This window comes from Crotalus tigris, unplaced genomic scaffold, assembly GCF_016545835.1.
Source record: "Crotalus tigris isolate CLP2741 ecotype Arizona unplaced genomic scaffold, ASM1654583v1 scf7180000018573.505203, whole genome shotgun sequence".
Lineage (NCBI taxonomy): Eukaryota > Metazoa > Chordata > Lepidosauria > Squamata > Viperidae > Crotalus > Crotalus tigris.
This window is the reverse complement of record NW_024097080.1, coordinates 362213-376221: the sequence shown is the minus strand read 5'-3', so window position 1 is coordinate 376221 and position 14009 is coordinate 362213. Positions and strand designations below refer to the sequence as shown.

General features: G+C 35.1%; 1 protein-coding gene across 1 annotated transcript in view; it reads left to right on the top strand.

Moving 5' to 3' along the window:
• The first annotated feature begins 1081 nt into the window (after positions 1 to 1081).
• The window catches only part of LOC120313109 (homeobox protein Meis2-like), a 34136-nt gene continuing 21208 nt past the window's right edge, over positions 1082 to 14009 (top strand). The window contains exon 1 of the mRNA XM_039354645.1: positions 1082 to 1178. The gene's annotated coding sequence lies outside the window, so the exon portion shown is untranslated. The remainder of the gene's footprint in view (positions 1179 to 14009) is intronic.

The following is a 14009-nucleotide window of genomic DNA, read 5'->3' as shown; positions in this document are numbered from 1 at the left end:
GGAAATAAAAACCAACATCATTGCCTTGTCTTGTCAGCTAACGTTTCTTTTTTCTTTTTTGTTATGTGTACGTTTTTAAAAATGATGAAATCATTCTTAAAAGTATTAAAATAGTCCCTTTTTTCCACTATATAACCATAGATAACTTCAGAATATTGACAAAAATGATTGGGCAGTGATTACTACAACCTGGACAATCCATCAGTGTACTTGCCACACTATTCATTAAGGCAAATTTTAAAATGTTTATGTAGATATTATTTTTATATCTTTCAAGGAAAAAATGTGAAGAAAGCATTCAGCCTTTGATATTTTTTAAAACTAAAAATCTTTAACTTTTTTGAATTATGATTATAGCAATGCCAATACTGGGGAACTTCAAATTAGGCTAATAATTAGCTAAAAACAGTATTGTCTCTGAGTTCCATCTTAAAATTTTGATAATTTTTCTTTAAATTATATTGATATATCAGCATATAATGAATACCGGTATATATAAACATGCAACAGGAAGCTATGGAAAAGCAAGAAAAAGCCTTCCTAAAGTTAGTGTTGAAATTCTCCCAGCAAAAGTGGAATTTCTGATGTATTATTTGTATTCCTTAATCTTAACAGCAATTGAATTCTGAGTAGTGTATACAATCACTGATTTTAATCATAAGTTAGACAGCTGGATTGAATCATTAGAACAAAAATGCATTCAGGAAAGAAATAAGCCAAACATCGACATAAAACATGAATATGAAAGAAGTTATTTATTCAAGATGGGAAAAATGACAGTAGGCATGATTCTCTTAAAGAAGAGTTAAAATTTAGTTCTGGCACAACAATTGTCTTCTTTTAGTATCAAGTACTTGTATCTCAGGCAGTTCTTTCTACACTTCACTAATCATTATAATTGACTTGTCTTTTACTGCAATTAATTATATGATGTAATAGTCCATTAATAATTATGAGAGTGACACACCTCAGCATTTTCATCTTTAATTATAGATACTACATTTTTATGATTCAAGAAAATGGCTAATAAAACTGTTTAATAAACACCCACATTATAGATACATAGCTAGAGATACTTATGCATATTTACTTGTCCTACAGCACCCTTACCCTTCAGAAGAACAGAAAAAGCAGTTGGCACAAGACACAGGGCTGACAATACTTCAAGTGAACAATTGGTAAGTAATTATACTTCAGTATTTACCCAGTATCAGCATTAAAGCCTCTGACAACTTGCAGCTAATGGTTTGCATTATGATGATCCACCTTTTAGTAACCTTCTTTCTTTCCTAGTTTAGGATGGCAAATCCAGCATAGCTTAGAGAATGCTTTCAGCTAATGGAACCAGTTATTTTATTCTTCCTGTATTATGGCTATTGGCTTTTACACAGCAGTGGAAATAGTTAGGTTTCTTTTTGTAAGTATTTGTATGGTGATTGGCTAGAATGGATTTGTTTTAGGCTACCTTTCAAGAAATCAATTTCTCAACAGCTAGGAAATTACAAATGAATTGGCCATTATTATAGTTATTTCATACTCATCTAATATTATTCACAAATGCTGCAGTTGAGCATGGAGCAGTCTAAATCCTATTAATGTCTCTCAAGCCATGATGGAGAAAGTTGGTTAACAAAATTACTAATAAACTAATTAGTAAAAAGAACAAGCAGAAATACAAATGCCCAAATCTTGGTTTAGGAGGGAAACTAAAAATTCTTAAAATATATTTAGTTTTTGCTGTTTCTAATAGTTTAGCTCTTAATAGATAAAAATGCAGTTTAAAAAAAATTAGTGTGTTGCATTTGTTCTTGATATGAAATGCAGGCTTCACCCTGAAACAGCAGTTAAATTATATAAAAATCTAATGCTGTGTAAAATTAACTGAATCTAATTAATTGTCCCAGTTATTTTAGATTACTGTTTACAATATGGAAATCTTATCATCTTTGAAGTAATATTCAGGAAATGGCTAAGGCAAGCTCCAATATGACGTGAAAGAGATCTAGACAATTTGTTTCTCTTTTCTTATTATTCCAAAAGTGTCAGAGATTAATATTGCTGAAACTTTGATTACAAGGGTAATCCATTTTAGTGAATAAATTTGGTTGTGATGTTTTATTGCACCTGCATTAACCAGCTTTTCACAGACAGAATGACTAGAGACCAAAGAGAGGGGCTTCAGATATATTAAACTCTATTATAGAAAATGTAATTTCTGTCAATATAATCCCATGTATTCTTCAATTTAGTACTTTGGAGATAACAAGGTACTTACAATATATTTGCCTTCAGAGGATTAATTCACCAAGTGCTGCTATCTGTAAGACACAGACAGGCTTATATAATCAGAGCTTGTAAAGGTTATCAATTTCTGTGACCTTACAACAGACATAGGAGATCAATTTGCTGTAGCCTTTTAAATATGTTGAACAATGAGATCAGAGAATGCTTTGTGTGTTGATTTACACTTATTTTTGAATACTGCATACCAAATAATAAATAATTATGTGTTAATCACTAATAAGGACATCGGAATATAAAAGCACACTTGATGCAGATTTATTATAAGAACAAGCCTGGCTTGAATGTCTGTATTTGTTTTGTTGGATCCTTAAAATGGTGTGTACTTTTGCAAATATGTAATGCTACTACTTGTAAAGTTTGTTGAAATTGCTCTTTGCAGGTGAATTATAAAATATTGCATCCCATGCATTTGTAAAAACTTACACAAAAGTTCATGATGAGGTTCTCATAGTTTTGTCTGCAGAACTTCTGTATAAATGAGAGAACACATTTGGAATTAGTTGCACATTTATAATGCAATGATGTATATATATCTAGCTGGGTGTCTCTACTCTTCTACTAGCAATTCTATCTTACTAATAAATCCTTGGGAAATATTGTGAAAGCAAGTTTTCAGATATGGCCCTTATGTTACACTGAATCATCAGAATTTTGTATTTGGTTTCATTTTTATTCTACTTCTATATCAAGGACTGTAGTGTGGTTGTGATTCAGTGCATTTATTTTAATATGTCTTCTGTGGTGTTACATATTTCATTAACCTGGTAAATATTTTTTAAAGGGTGGGGTTTAATAACCTAAAATAAAATGTTAAAACATGAGTTATTTAAGAGTCACATTAAAAGGGATTAAGAGTCAAATTAAAATAGAATGTCCAAGAAATAAAGGGAAAAAAGATTGTCAAGTTCATCAGAGTTCAAATGAGACAAGGCATGTTGGTTATAAGCAGGAATGTAGGAGATAGTTTTTGTTAGGGCTTGTACTGTTGTATTTTCTAGCCCTGTTTGAAGAACTCAGATCCCTTGAAGTGAACAGGCCATATTCCCTGAGTCAAGATTGGCTAGAAATATATAAACTATATTGTATGTTATTATAAGCTTGTGAATTATTCCAGCCTTCAAGGATAGATTTGAAACCTAGATAATCTATCAACAATTATGCTGGGTATGACTAACATGTAATATCCTAAGGGAAAACAATGTGGTTTATGATAGCTTCCTAAATACTTCATTTTGTTCGGAGTATTTCTAAATAGTATTGTGCAAATAGAAAGCCAGTATGATGCATCTGGCCTCTAGGATTTTTTTTTTTTAATCTGACTCCTTAGCAGCTGAATGTTCTAAGTTGAAATTCTAAAAAAATCATGATATTGGGTATATATTAGAGAAGCCCTTGGTCAAGTATTAGGGTATTTCTCTTTGTACAGGAAAAATCCTATTTCCCAAGGCAGGGGTTAAACAAGAGCCGCCCTATCGTGAGTGACTACGTGCTTGCTTTGCATATCCAAATTAAAAGCCCAGAAGGTATTGGAGGTAGACAAAGTTATACATGTACTGGACTGCCTGCCCTGTATCATCTGAACTATCCTGCCACATGTAAATGAAATAGAAACAGCCAGCACTGAATTAAAATTCAGCTGCCAGGTTGGATGACTTCTCCATGAAGAGTTTTGGTGAGGGTGACGGTGAGGGCATTTTAGATTTTGCCTCAGGCAGCAAAATGTCTTCGAATGGCCCTAGATTAGCCTCTACTTTCCACAGTGAGGCACTTGAAAGAGAAATAGAAATAAGTTTCACTGTAAGGAGCTAAACAACTTAAGCCGGTACTCCAGGGCTTCGGATGCTGTGCTAAAACAAGCCAATACAGAGATAATATATTTCATGAACAATTATGTGCACTGTGACTAGAGCTATGTATTGTTCAAGATATGAATCTTTTCTCTGACATCAAACAATTAGGGTGGCCTTAAGCAAGCAATTCTCTCTCAACTTTAGCCTCCCAAATGCAATTTGGCAGAATAATATAGATTTACCTTAGAGGTTGGATTATATTACATTATACATTAAGTCCTCTGTTAAATTAATTTTAAAAAAGTTTTATAACAGCTTATGATACAGTTGACAAGATAAATTTTAAAGCAATAAACTAGAAAGTAGTTAACTAAAATGAAGTTTACAACTTCTACAAATTTTTAAAGCACTATGCAAATTAGGATTGTATGAAGCATCCAAAAGATGTGCTTGCAAAACATGTTAGCAGAAGTGGAGTACTTTCTGTGCATGAATATGCAGACAGTCTGGAACAATGTGTGAAAAAGTTGTATGAGATTTCCACCTCTTTCAAATACTTTACACAGCTCTAACACAAATTCTATGTCATCAGTTTGTAATGGTGCCAGTTATATATTCTACTTTTGGAGAAGGAAGAATTAAGCTCAAGATGTTGACTTGCCCAAGGCAGCCAGTAGTAGCACCTATTGGCAATCATAGGTTTGCCTTGTACCAGATTTATGGACTGTTCTCCAGATGTCTTTTCACTGAACTATGATAGGCCCCTTTTGCCTGTTCTTTGGAAAATACTTCCAAGTAGTTAACATAATTTAGTTCAGGGAAAGTAATTATCGGCTATATTGTAGAGATCTGTATAATTATACTTTTTTCTACAAGAAAAATCTAATCTATAGATTAGTTTTACCTTGTTTAGTTGACACATATATGATTCAGTTGTAATTCTCTGGGATTTTTTTCTTTGTTTAAATCTTTCAAAATTTGTTAATAATCATGAACATTTTTATTCTGATGAGTTAGTAAATGTTGCAGAGATTTAATGAAGTCTGAATGGCAGCTTGGGTGTAGATCAGTTATGAATGATTGCATTATGGCATGGGCAAATACATGAAATTTACATGAAAAACAAAAGCTCATGACTTGAGAACATATGATATTTGAATAAAAATATATTTGATTTGATGGCCTTCTGAAAGATGGAAGATTTTTCAGTATGCTTTCTGAAAATACCTTAAAGAATTTATTTTGATATATTTTGAATTTAAAGTAACATTTATCTGTGTATGTTGATTTTCTTTCAGGTTTTTATGGGCATATAAGATCACAAGACTGCTAAGACCATTCATAATGTTTCAATTATTTTAAAGCAGCAAAACACTGGAATATTATAACATTATAGCTGGAGATCAATTTGCAATTTCTACCAAATATTTCCAATTATGTCCGAATCTAACATAATAATAATTAAAAAAAACAGTAAAAGTTTGTAAGGCAAATGTTAGGATTTAGAAGCATAAGATTTTGTCTCTGTGATCAACCTCTGAAGCATGTAATAGTCATTGGGAAAGAAAGAAAAAGAATATAAAATATGATGGTGAAAAGACCCAGCAGGGATTAGCTTAAACATTTTTTTTATAATCCCCCTTATATTGTTCAGTTTTAGCATTCAGCTTCCAGAAACCTTACTAAGATTTATGGAAAGATTATATCCATCTCTCTTGCCATTCTCATGCTCATGGGTTTCATCTGTTTTGCTTTGCATATTCTTATTGTTATTATTACATGTACTGATTCGTTAAAAAATCGGAAGCAGGCATGTTGGAAAACAAAATGCCAACTAGAAGGATAGTCTTTATTTCCAAAAATGATTCAGTGCCCTGCATATACTTCAGATGCATCTTTATAAAAAAATTGACTCAAAAAAGGAGGAAAAATAAGCATCTGAAGGAGAGAAAGTAATGGAGAGTTCATCCCCCTCAGTTTCCTTTCTTTGAATTGGGTATTTTGTGACTAAATACTTTCATTAATATAGTCATTTTTGTGAGAGTGCTAATGACATTGTTTCAACATTCCATATGCGCTCACTTATCTAGAAGGGTGGCGACTCTTTTAAAGCAATGTTCTTATGAGAACTAGTGTGATAACTAGTTGATCATTGTTATTCAAGTAGATGAAAACACATGACGATTTAATATTCAGATTTCTACCATATTTGGTTTTTTTGCTGGACTAATCTGTAGATTGCTGGTCAATATTTTCCATGCTCCTCCCTCTCCCTTGTCCTTTTGCTTTCTTTAATTTAGCTCAGCCTTGATCTGTTTCTTTTCCTTGTCCTTGAGGTTGACATGGTTTTTCTGAAGCCCACCTATTGGCAATAGTGAGGAGGGGAAAATGGGATACTAGGAGATTTTCTTCTCCCTCTTTCCCTTCTTTCTTTCTTTCTTTCTTTCTTTCTTTCTTTCTTTCTTTCTTTCTTTCTTTCTTTCTTTCTTTCTTTCTTTCCATCTAATGTAACATGTACAGTTAAACACAGGCTCAGACAGTGTTCCATGAAATCTATCAAAATACTCAGAATATGAATTTCTAGATTTCAGAAGAGAAATTATTCCATGTTTTATGATTTCTGATGTGAAGGAATGGAAGAAATATGGAGGGACAGCTTAAGCTTAATCTGCTAATGAACTGGATGACATCTGCATGTAGGCACATAATAGCTGAGATAAAACATATGCCAAAGCACAGATTACCTCAAAAAGGTGGGAAAGATCATGAATGATTCAGATCATGGATGATTCATTTTTTGTATGCAAATATATTATAATATTTCCTTACATATTATATCAGAGCACAGCCAACCCCCCATCCAATCAGAGCACAGCCAAGCTCCTAACCAATCAGAACACACCTCCATCCAATCAGAACACAGCCAAACTCTCATCCAATCAGTTCATACCCCCACTGGCAATTAAAAGGAAGAAACAGCTACGATCACACATTGCTCCTAGAAGCACGAAGCCGAAAACACCAGCCTGAAGATGACAAATGAGACTTTGTCGAAACGTCGCCAAGACACTTCCAATTTGATGCGGGAGAAAACCTGAATAACTAAAGACCTACATACAAACAACCGCGAAAACCTCTCATATATATATATATATATATATATATATATATATATCTATATATAATATATATATATATATATATATATATATATATATATTCAGGCTGCTCGAAGCACGAAGCTGAAAACACCAGCCTGAAGATGACGAATGGGACTTCATCGAAACGTCGCCAAGACACTTCCAATTTTACGCGGGAGAAAACCTGAACAACCAAAGACCTACATATATATATAGCTGTTCCGGCATTCCTGCTCTCTGTCTTCCCCCTCCCTCACCCTCCTTCCAGATCGCCTCAGCATGTCCGTCCCTGGTTTAGGGCCATTTGGTCCATCATCTCGGTCCATGGAAGTCGTGATCATCTCACCCATAGAACCATCGTCCCAATTATGCAAAACGCTGTCATTGTCTTACTTAGAGATCGTGCCCATCTCATCCATCATTCTACCACCCCAATCCTGCCAAGGAAGAGTTAAATGTCTTCTCAGCAGATCATGGCGCTGTTTTTCCCATCTCCTAAGAGTCTGGTAAGCCGGCAAAAGATCTATATGCCGGTTGATGGAATTTTCATTAGAGAGCCAGGCTTCCTTGAGTAGGCGGCCACCCTTGGTAGTCTCACGAGCTATAACCTCTGCGTTAGCCAGATCGAACATGTGGCCAGAGCTGGACATATGGGCCCACACTTGTGAGTGTTGCTCCTGCCTTCTAATAGCCAGTTCATGTTCATGGACCCTGGTCCTCAGCCTTTTAGCAGTTTTCCCAACGTAATTGCTCGCACAGTCTTTGCAATTGATTCTGTAAACCACAGATGATCTTTGACCGTTGGGGAGCGGTTCTTTTGGATGCATGACCTTGGACCTAAGGGTGTGCTTGAGCCAATAGGCAACACTCACATTGAAGGGGGCCAACAGCCATGCCGTGTCCTCGGAGACACCATAGATGTAAGGGAGGCTTGTTCGTGTGGCAGGCATTGCTGTCACATTGGAACATGAGTCTAAAAGAGCACTTGAGGATTGTAAAACAACCAGTGGAGCCAAGGACAGTTTGCCTGATGCGGAACAACTCTGCATGATACGGATTAATACACTCAATGGGCCGATGACGCGCTCAAGGAGCCAGGCGCAGAGGCAGGAAGCTATATGAGCTGCCTTCCCGATCTCCTTCTATTCTAACTCTGATGAAGCCGGCAGTTTTGGCCGGACGAAAGCTTAGTGACTCTTCTTAACCACAGGCTTGTTTATATTAAACAGGCTGGTTTATTATATCCTAGTGTTTGTTATATATATATATTTTCTGAGGTTTTCGCGGGTGTTTGTATGTAGGTCTTTGGTTATTCGGGTTTTCTCCGGCGTAAAATTGGAAGTGTCTTGGTGACATTTCGACGAAGTCCCATTCGTCATCTTCAGGCTGGTGTTTTCAGCTTCGTGCTCCTCGAAGCACGAAGCTGAAAATTCCTTATTCCTCTCTTCTGTGCTACCGTTGTTTTCCATCTTCTGCTGCTCAGTACACGTACCTCAGCTTCATTGTTCATAACATGATGAACAATTGTACATTCTCTTATCTTACTTTATGTACAGGAGCATAGAAAAAGATCTGTAGGTCTAAATAATTGTTCTTTCCCAAGTGGTGAAAACCTCAGTGATAAAGGGATTCAGAAAGTATGGAACATAGGTTGAAAACTTATTAAAGGCCACAGCTGATCAAACTATAGTTCTATGTAAAGCCAACCCCTTTTTCCTGTCAAGACAATGTTAAATAATTGTGCTGTATTTAAAGGAAGCAAATATAGCTTATTATTACACATATAATACAAATGGTATTATGCATTTTAAGTATTACAAGTATGTGTAATACTTTCTTTTTTACTTTTATCCAGGCAAGTAGATCATTTAGTTGGTTCCTCACAATCTTTTTTTTCCTGTAAATTCTTATGTTAATTGCTCAAATGTTCTTTCATTCTTAATGAAATGCTTTTTGCCCAATGGCACAATGGTGTGATCTCAGTGTCCAAGGAAGCAGCTTTGGGAAACTGCAAACAAAATTTGAGTTCCTCTAAATGAGAGGTCAGACTCTTCAGACTCTCAGGATTACATTGCATTGTTTATGCCTGGTGACGAGAATCATTTGAAAGGAAATTGATATAATCAATTTGAAAATAAAACTCTTGCTTACTTTAAGGTAGTTGAGAGGAATTAGGGCAGGTTTCCCACTTCCGCTGCATAATAATATGTATGGGGATTATAACACTGAAAATTTTGGGACCTTTACTTGAAAGCACAAGGCTCTAGGGGAGGATTACTCCAAGGTGCAAAACATATATGTATTACTGTTTCTCTAATGGACATGAATAGCAGTGGATTTTATCTATCAGGGGAGATAGTAATTTGGGGTTTTATTTACTGTTTTTAAGTGCTTAGATGTGTGATTGCAAATCATTTCCGAGCATTTCCAGATACTTTGATGAGCAATCAGAGTTGCCATAAATGCAAGTACTTGGCTGTAAATTTTAAACCTTCCCAAATTATCCAATGTAAATGATCTAAAATCAATTAGGGATCATCATGTTTCACGGGAGAGTTTTCCTTTTATCCCATGCTCAGGCATGATTTAATAATGTCTTTAGAGGAGTTGTTTAAAGATTTAGTATAGATTGTTTGCCCAAGATAGTAAAAAAAAAAACAAGGGAAGGGAAAACAACCAACACACAAAAACAGAGAGTGAAAATAATGTGCAATAGCATAAAAGGCAGGGTAACATCATTATAGGTTGGTTTTGTCAAACAAATCCAAATGCATGGAAAGAGTTTATTTATGTCCTGGTCTTCTAGTGTTTAGGCATTTCTCCAATATAACTGTAATGAGTTCTGTTTACAATTTATTATTACAAATAGGTGTTTCTCTTGGAGAATGCATGTTATAACATTAAAAGATGGCTATTATGAAGTGAAAAAGTGAAGTGCTTTTTAACTTTTATTTAACATTGTGGGAAACGTAATTACATGCTTAAAATAAATAACAGTTTATTTGGATTATGCCCATTCTAAATAGGTCTGTTAAATTGGTCCTGTAAATGCTGATTGAACAGCAGTTGGAAATAGATATCCCATAACAGGTTTTTAAAGTGAGTTTTAGTTAATTATTTTATGTTTTTCATCTTCCATGTTTAAACTATTGTGATTTATGTTGGTATTTTTTTTACATCCGTGCTATTTCCTTATGCTTAATTATACTGAAGTGATCAACTGAACTTATTATTTATTTATTCATGTATTTATGCACAGACTCCTGGTAAGACCAACCTTTGAGAATTTATAATTATTAGTTAATATAAAACTTTTAGTTAAAACCAGCCAATCAATACAATATGTACATAACAGAGGTGGTCCTAATTTTGGAATTTATTTTTTGTTACCCACTGTGATCAAACACCTCTCAGTCATGTGCAGTTTCACTAGTATATGGCTGACAGGTCAGGTCCAGACCAAGAATAACATAGAACACTCCAGTCAAAGTTCAGTACTGCATTTATTCACACCAGACTATTGCCATACTAAGCCTAATTCTACTACTCTAACCCTAACAGATGTACACTGGAAGGTTCTAGGGAATGGTGATCGTAACTCATTTCCTCTGTCTTGCATCCAGATCTGGCCTGTGATGCCTTTTGTCTCTCTCACACACACCCTCTTGGAATATGTCCCTCCTTCCAGGGAAACTGCCTTTTCACTGTAGGCCGTCACACACCTCTTTTCGTAGACACAATCCATCACACAAAAAAGGTCAAAGTTTATTATCCATGATAAATACTTTGCCTGCCCACGATGTCCAGTAAACAGTTCTGAGCCAACCAGCATTTTGCACATGGGCAGGAGAGGACTTCTCGATGGTGCCCCCCAACAATTTCCCAATGATTTGCAGTCTTCTGACCTTATTAGGTCATCCCCTTTCTACCCATGAAAATGAATGAATGCACACTGGAGAGCTCTGCGGAGGCAAAGTGCTTCCCTTCAGCAAGAGGAGAAGGTGCTCTGAGATCCTGCAGCTAGGGAATGCCTTGGCAGACAAAGTACTTCAACCTGACCCCCTTAGCTGAGTGCAGCATTAAGTTCAAAAGTTAGCTGGAAAACACTACGCAAAACACCGTCGTTGGCTATATTCACTCCAGTTGCAAAATCATCAAAAAGTAACATGCACACTTCCCACTGCTTGGAAGAGGAATGTTCCATTACTTTCTCAGTTTGACAATGCACAGTTTATTCTTTAAACAGTATGTTTATTTACCACAGAGGAAAAGTAAATGCCAGCTTTTAAAGTAGATTTTCAAACTGTATTTAAAGAGTAGCCAGAGTGTGCAAAGACTGTAGCAGAAGAAACACTTATAGTGTTGGGGCCACCACAGAGAAGCCTTTAGTTCTGATCCTATCCTGCACAGTACTCGTAGCAGACCAGCAGATAATATAGTATATTATATAGTATATACTATGTATAATATAGTTAAAGCTAAGCAGACTCGTCTAGAGTTTGGATAGACTCTAAAATGAATAGAATAAAATAAACCCTAAAAAACACTTTAAAATCAATCAAAACTGATTTGGATGTATAATAATAAAGCACCTTAAGAGCCATATTAAATTATTGTTAGAAAAGTTAATGTATATCTTGCAAGAAGAAGTTGTAGCTTGAAAGACGACAACTGTATTGTGATATATATTTTGTTTTGGAATTATCTTTCTTGTGTCTAATTTGTTGCTGAAGAAAAGTTTATACACCAGCCTTAACCAACTTGGTACCTTCCAGATAGGCTGCAATGCAGGCTTCACTTATGCTGGTTGGAATCCTCAGAGCTGAAATCCCCGTGCTTCTGGAAGGCACTGATGGGATTAGTTAGATATTTATGTATTAAATTTATCTGCTGCCCATCTCACTATCAAGCAGCTTTCACACAAACATATTCCCTAGTCAGTTGATCTTGGGACAAACTACTGAAACCCATCACTGAATATGACTTTTCTTTCCAAAAATAACCATGTATATGATGTATCTAACAGCAGTAGTATTCTGTTAGGGCATTCTTAACAGCAAAACAATGCAGCTTTTGTTGATTTTTTTAAAAATCCCAAGATCCAGTGCAGTTAGCTGGCAATTTTCAGAGAAATTCCAATGCATCTGAGAAGACTGAGTTAGACAACAGATATGTTTATGGTAACATCCAATACCTAATGTTAATTTTTTAAAAAACTTTCAAAATGAATGCAATAAAGGAAAGATTAAGAAAAGTGAATATAATGTGTGAAAACCATTGCTGACTTCTTTGAAACATGACAGTGAGCCCAAAGATATAATACTTGTAAATCTGGTTAATAATAGCTGGCAAAAAATGTGAGATTTCTTGTTTATCAAGAAGTAATTTACTTAAGACAGATATCCATGGCTGTTTTCACATGCACAAACAGGAGGCAGTAAATGAGAGAATGGAAGACATGCAGTGCAAATTGGACAAAATAAATTGCAGACAAAACAAGGCTTTAAAATATGCTGAAGGTGTTTAGTTGAAAGTTGAGATATATTTTACTTTCAAAAAATCAAAAGATGGTTTTCAGGGATTTGCCCCAATTCATTATATGGCATGTTCTACCTAGCTCAGCATTTACCTGTTTGATCTATTTTCATATTTAATAATTAATTTGAATTGGTGGATGATAGCAGAACAAAATACCTATGGTGTTATATCTCTGCTATAAAGAGAAAAAATATAGGGGCATGAGGATCCTGGCCATAAGCAGTGAGCAAGGTAAATTAGATGGAAACATTTGTTATGGTCTTCTTTCAGAATACAAAATAAAAATCAATAGGAAACATGAATTAATAAAAATAATTTCTAAATATAAAACAATCAATAGATGCTGACATCTAGCTAGTTTAAATTTGTTCTCAAGGATTATGAATAAAATGAATCCTCGTGCCTAAAACTCAAAAGAAAAATAAGGAACTTTAGGGTAGCTATCAACTAATAAATATTGAATAAAAATTGATCTGGGTGACCTGTTTTTTTTTTGTTTGTTTGTTTTGTTTTTTTTTAGTACAGTCTGAATGAACCTTAGCACTGGAATGGAATAAAATTCTCCACATCAAAAATACATGCAATTAACTTAATCTCGCTTGACTTGCATGGAATTAATCTCCAAGGGTGCTGAGACAGAAAGATAACTGTCTTCTAGAAGGGTTATGGGGAGATCATTGGTGCTTAGGATAAATGAGTACAAGTAAACTTCTGGCAGTCAGTTGTGGGAGTCTTTGAGAGGTGAATAAATCTTTGAGTTAATGTCTTATCAGACATTCTGATATTCAGTGTCCCAAATCCACTGTGTTCTACGGTAACATTGTTAGTCCTTTCTAATCCTAACAATATTTGGACAAGAGGCAATAGGGGAGCAGTTTATTTACCTACTTATAGTTCTACCACCTTGAGCTACACTGAAATTAATTTCAATTTACAAACATAATGCTTCTTCCTTGAATAACTGCCCCCTCCCATCTTTTTAATAAGTGTATCTACAGCACATAGATACCTATGCCAATGGTAAGATTAGCAGAAATGTAAAGATTTCAATGTGGAACCAGATCCATTGGGCTAAATCCAAGATTTCTGAAGCATCTTCATATATCTCCCACCCACCTCCACTTGTATTTTAGACCCTAGAAAGCAGATTTGGGGAATGGGGCTGGTGGCAGAGAAGGACTGAATATAACTCACTTTTTGTCCCCATTAGCCTTCTACCTCATTTCCATCTCATGTT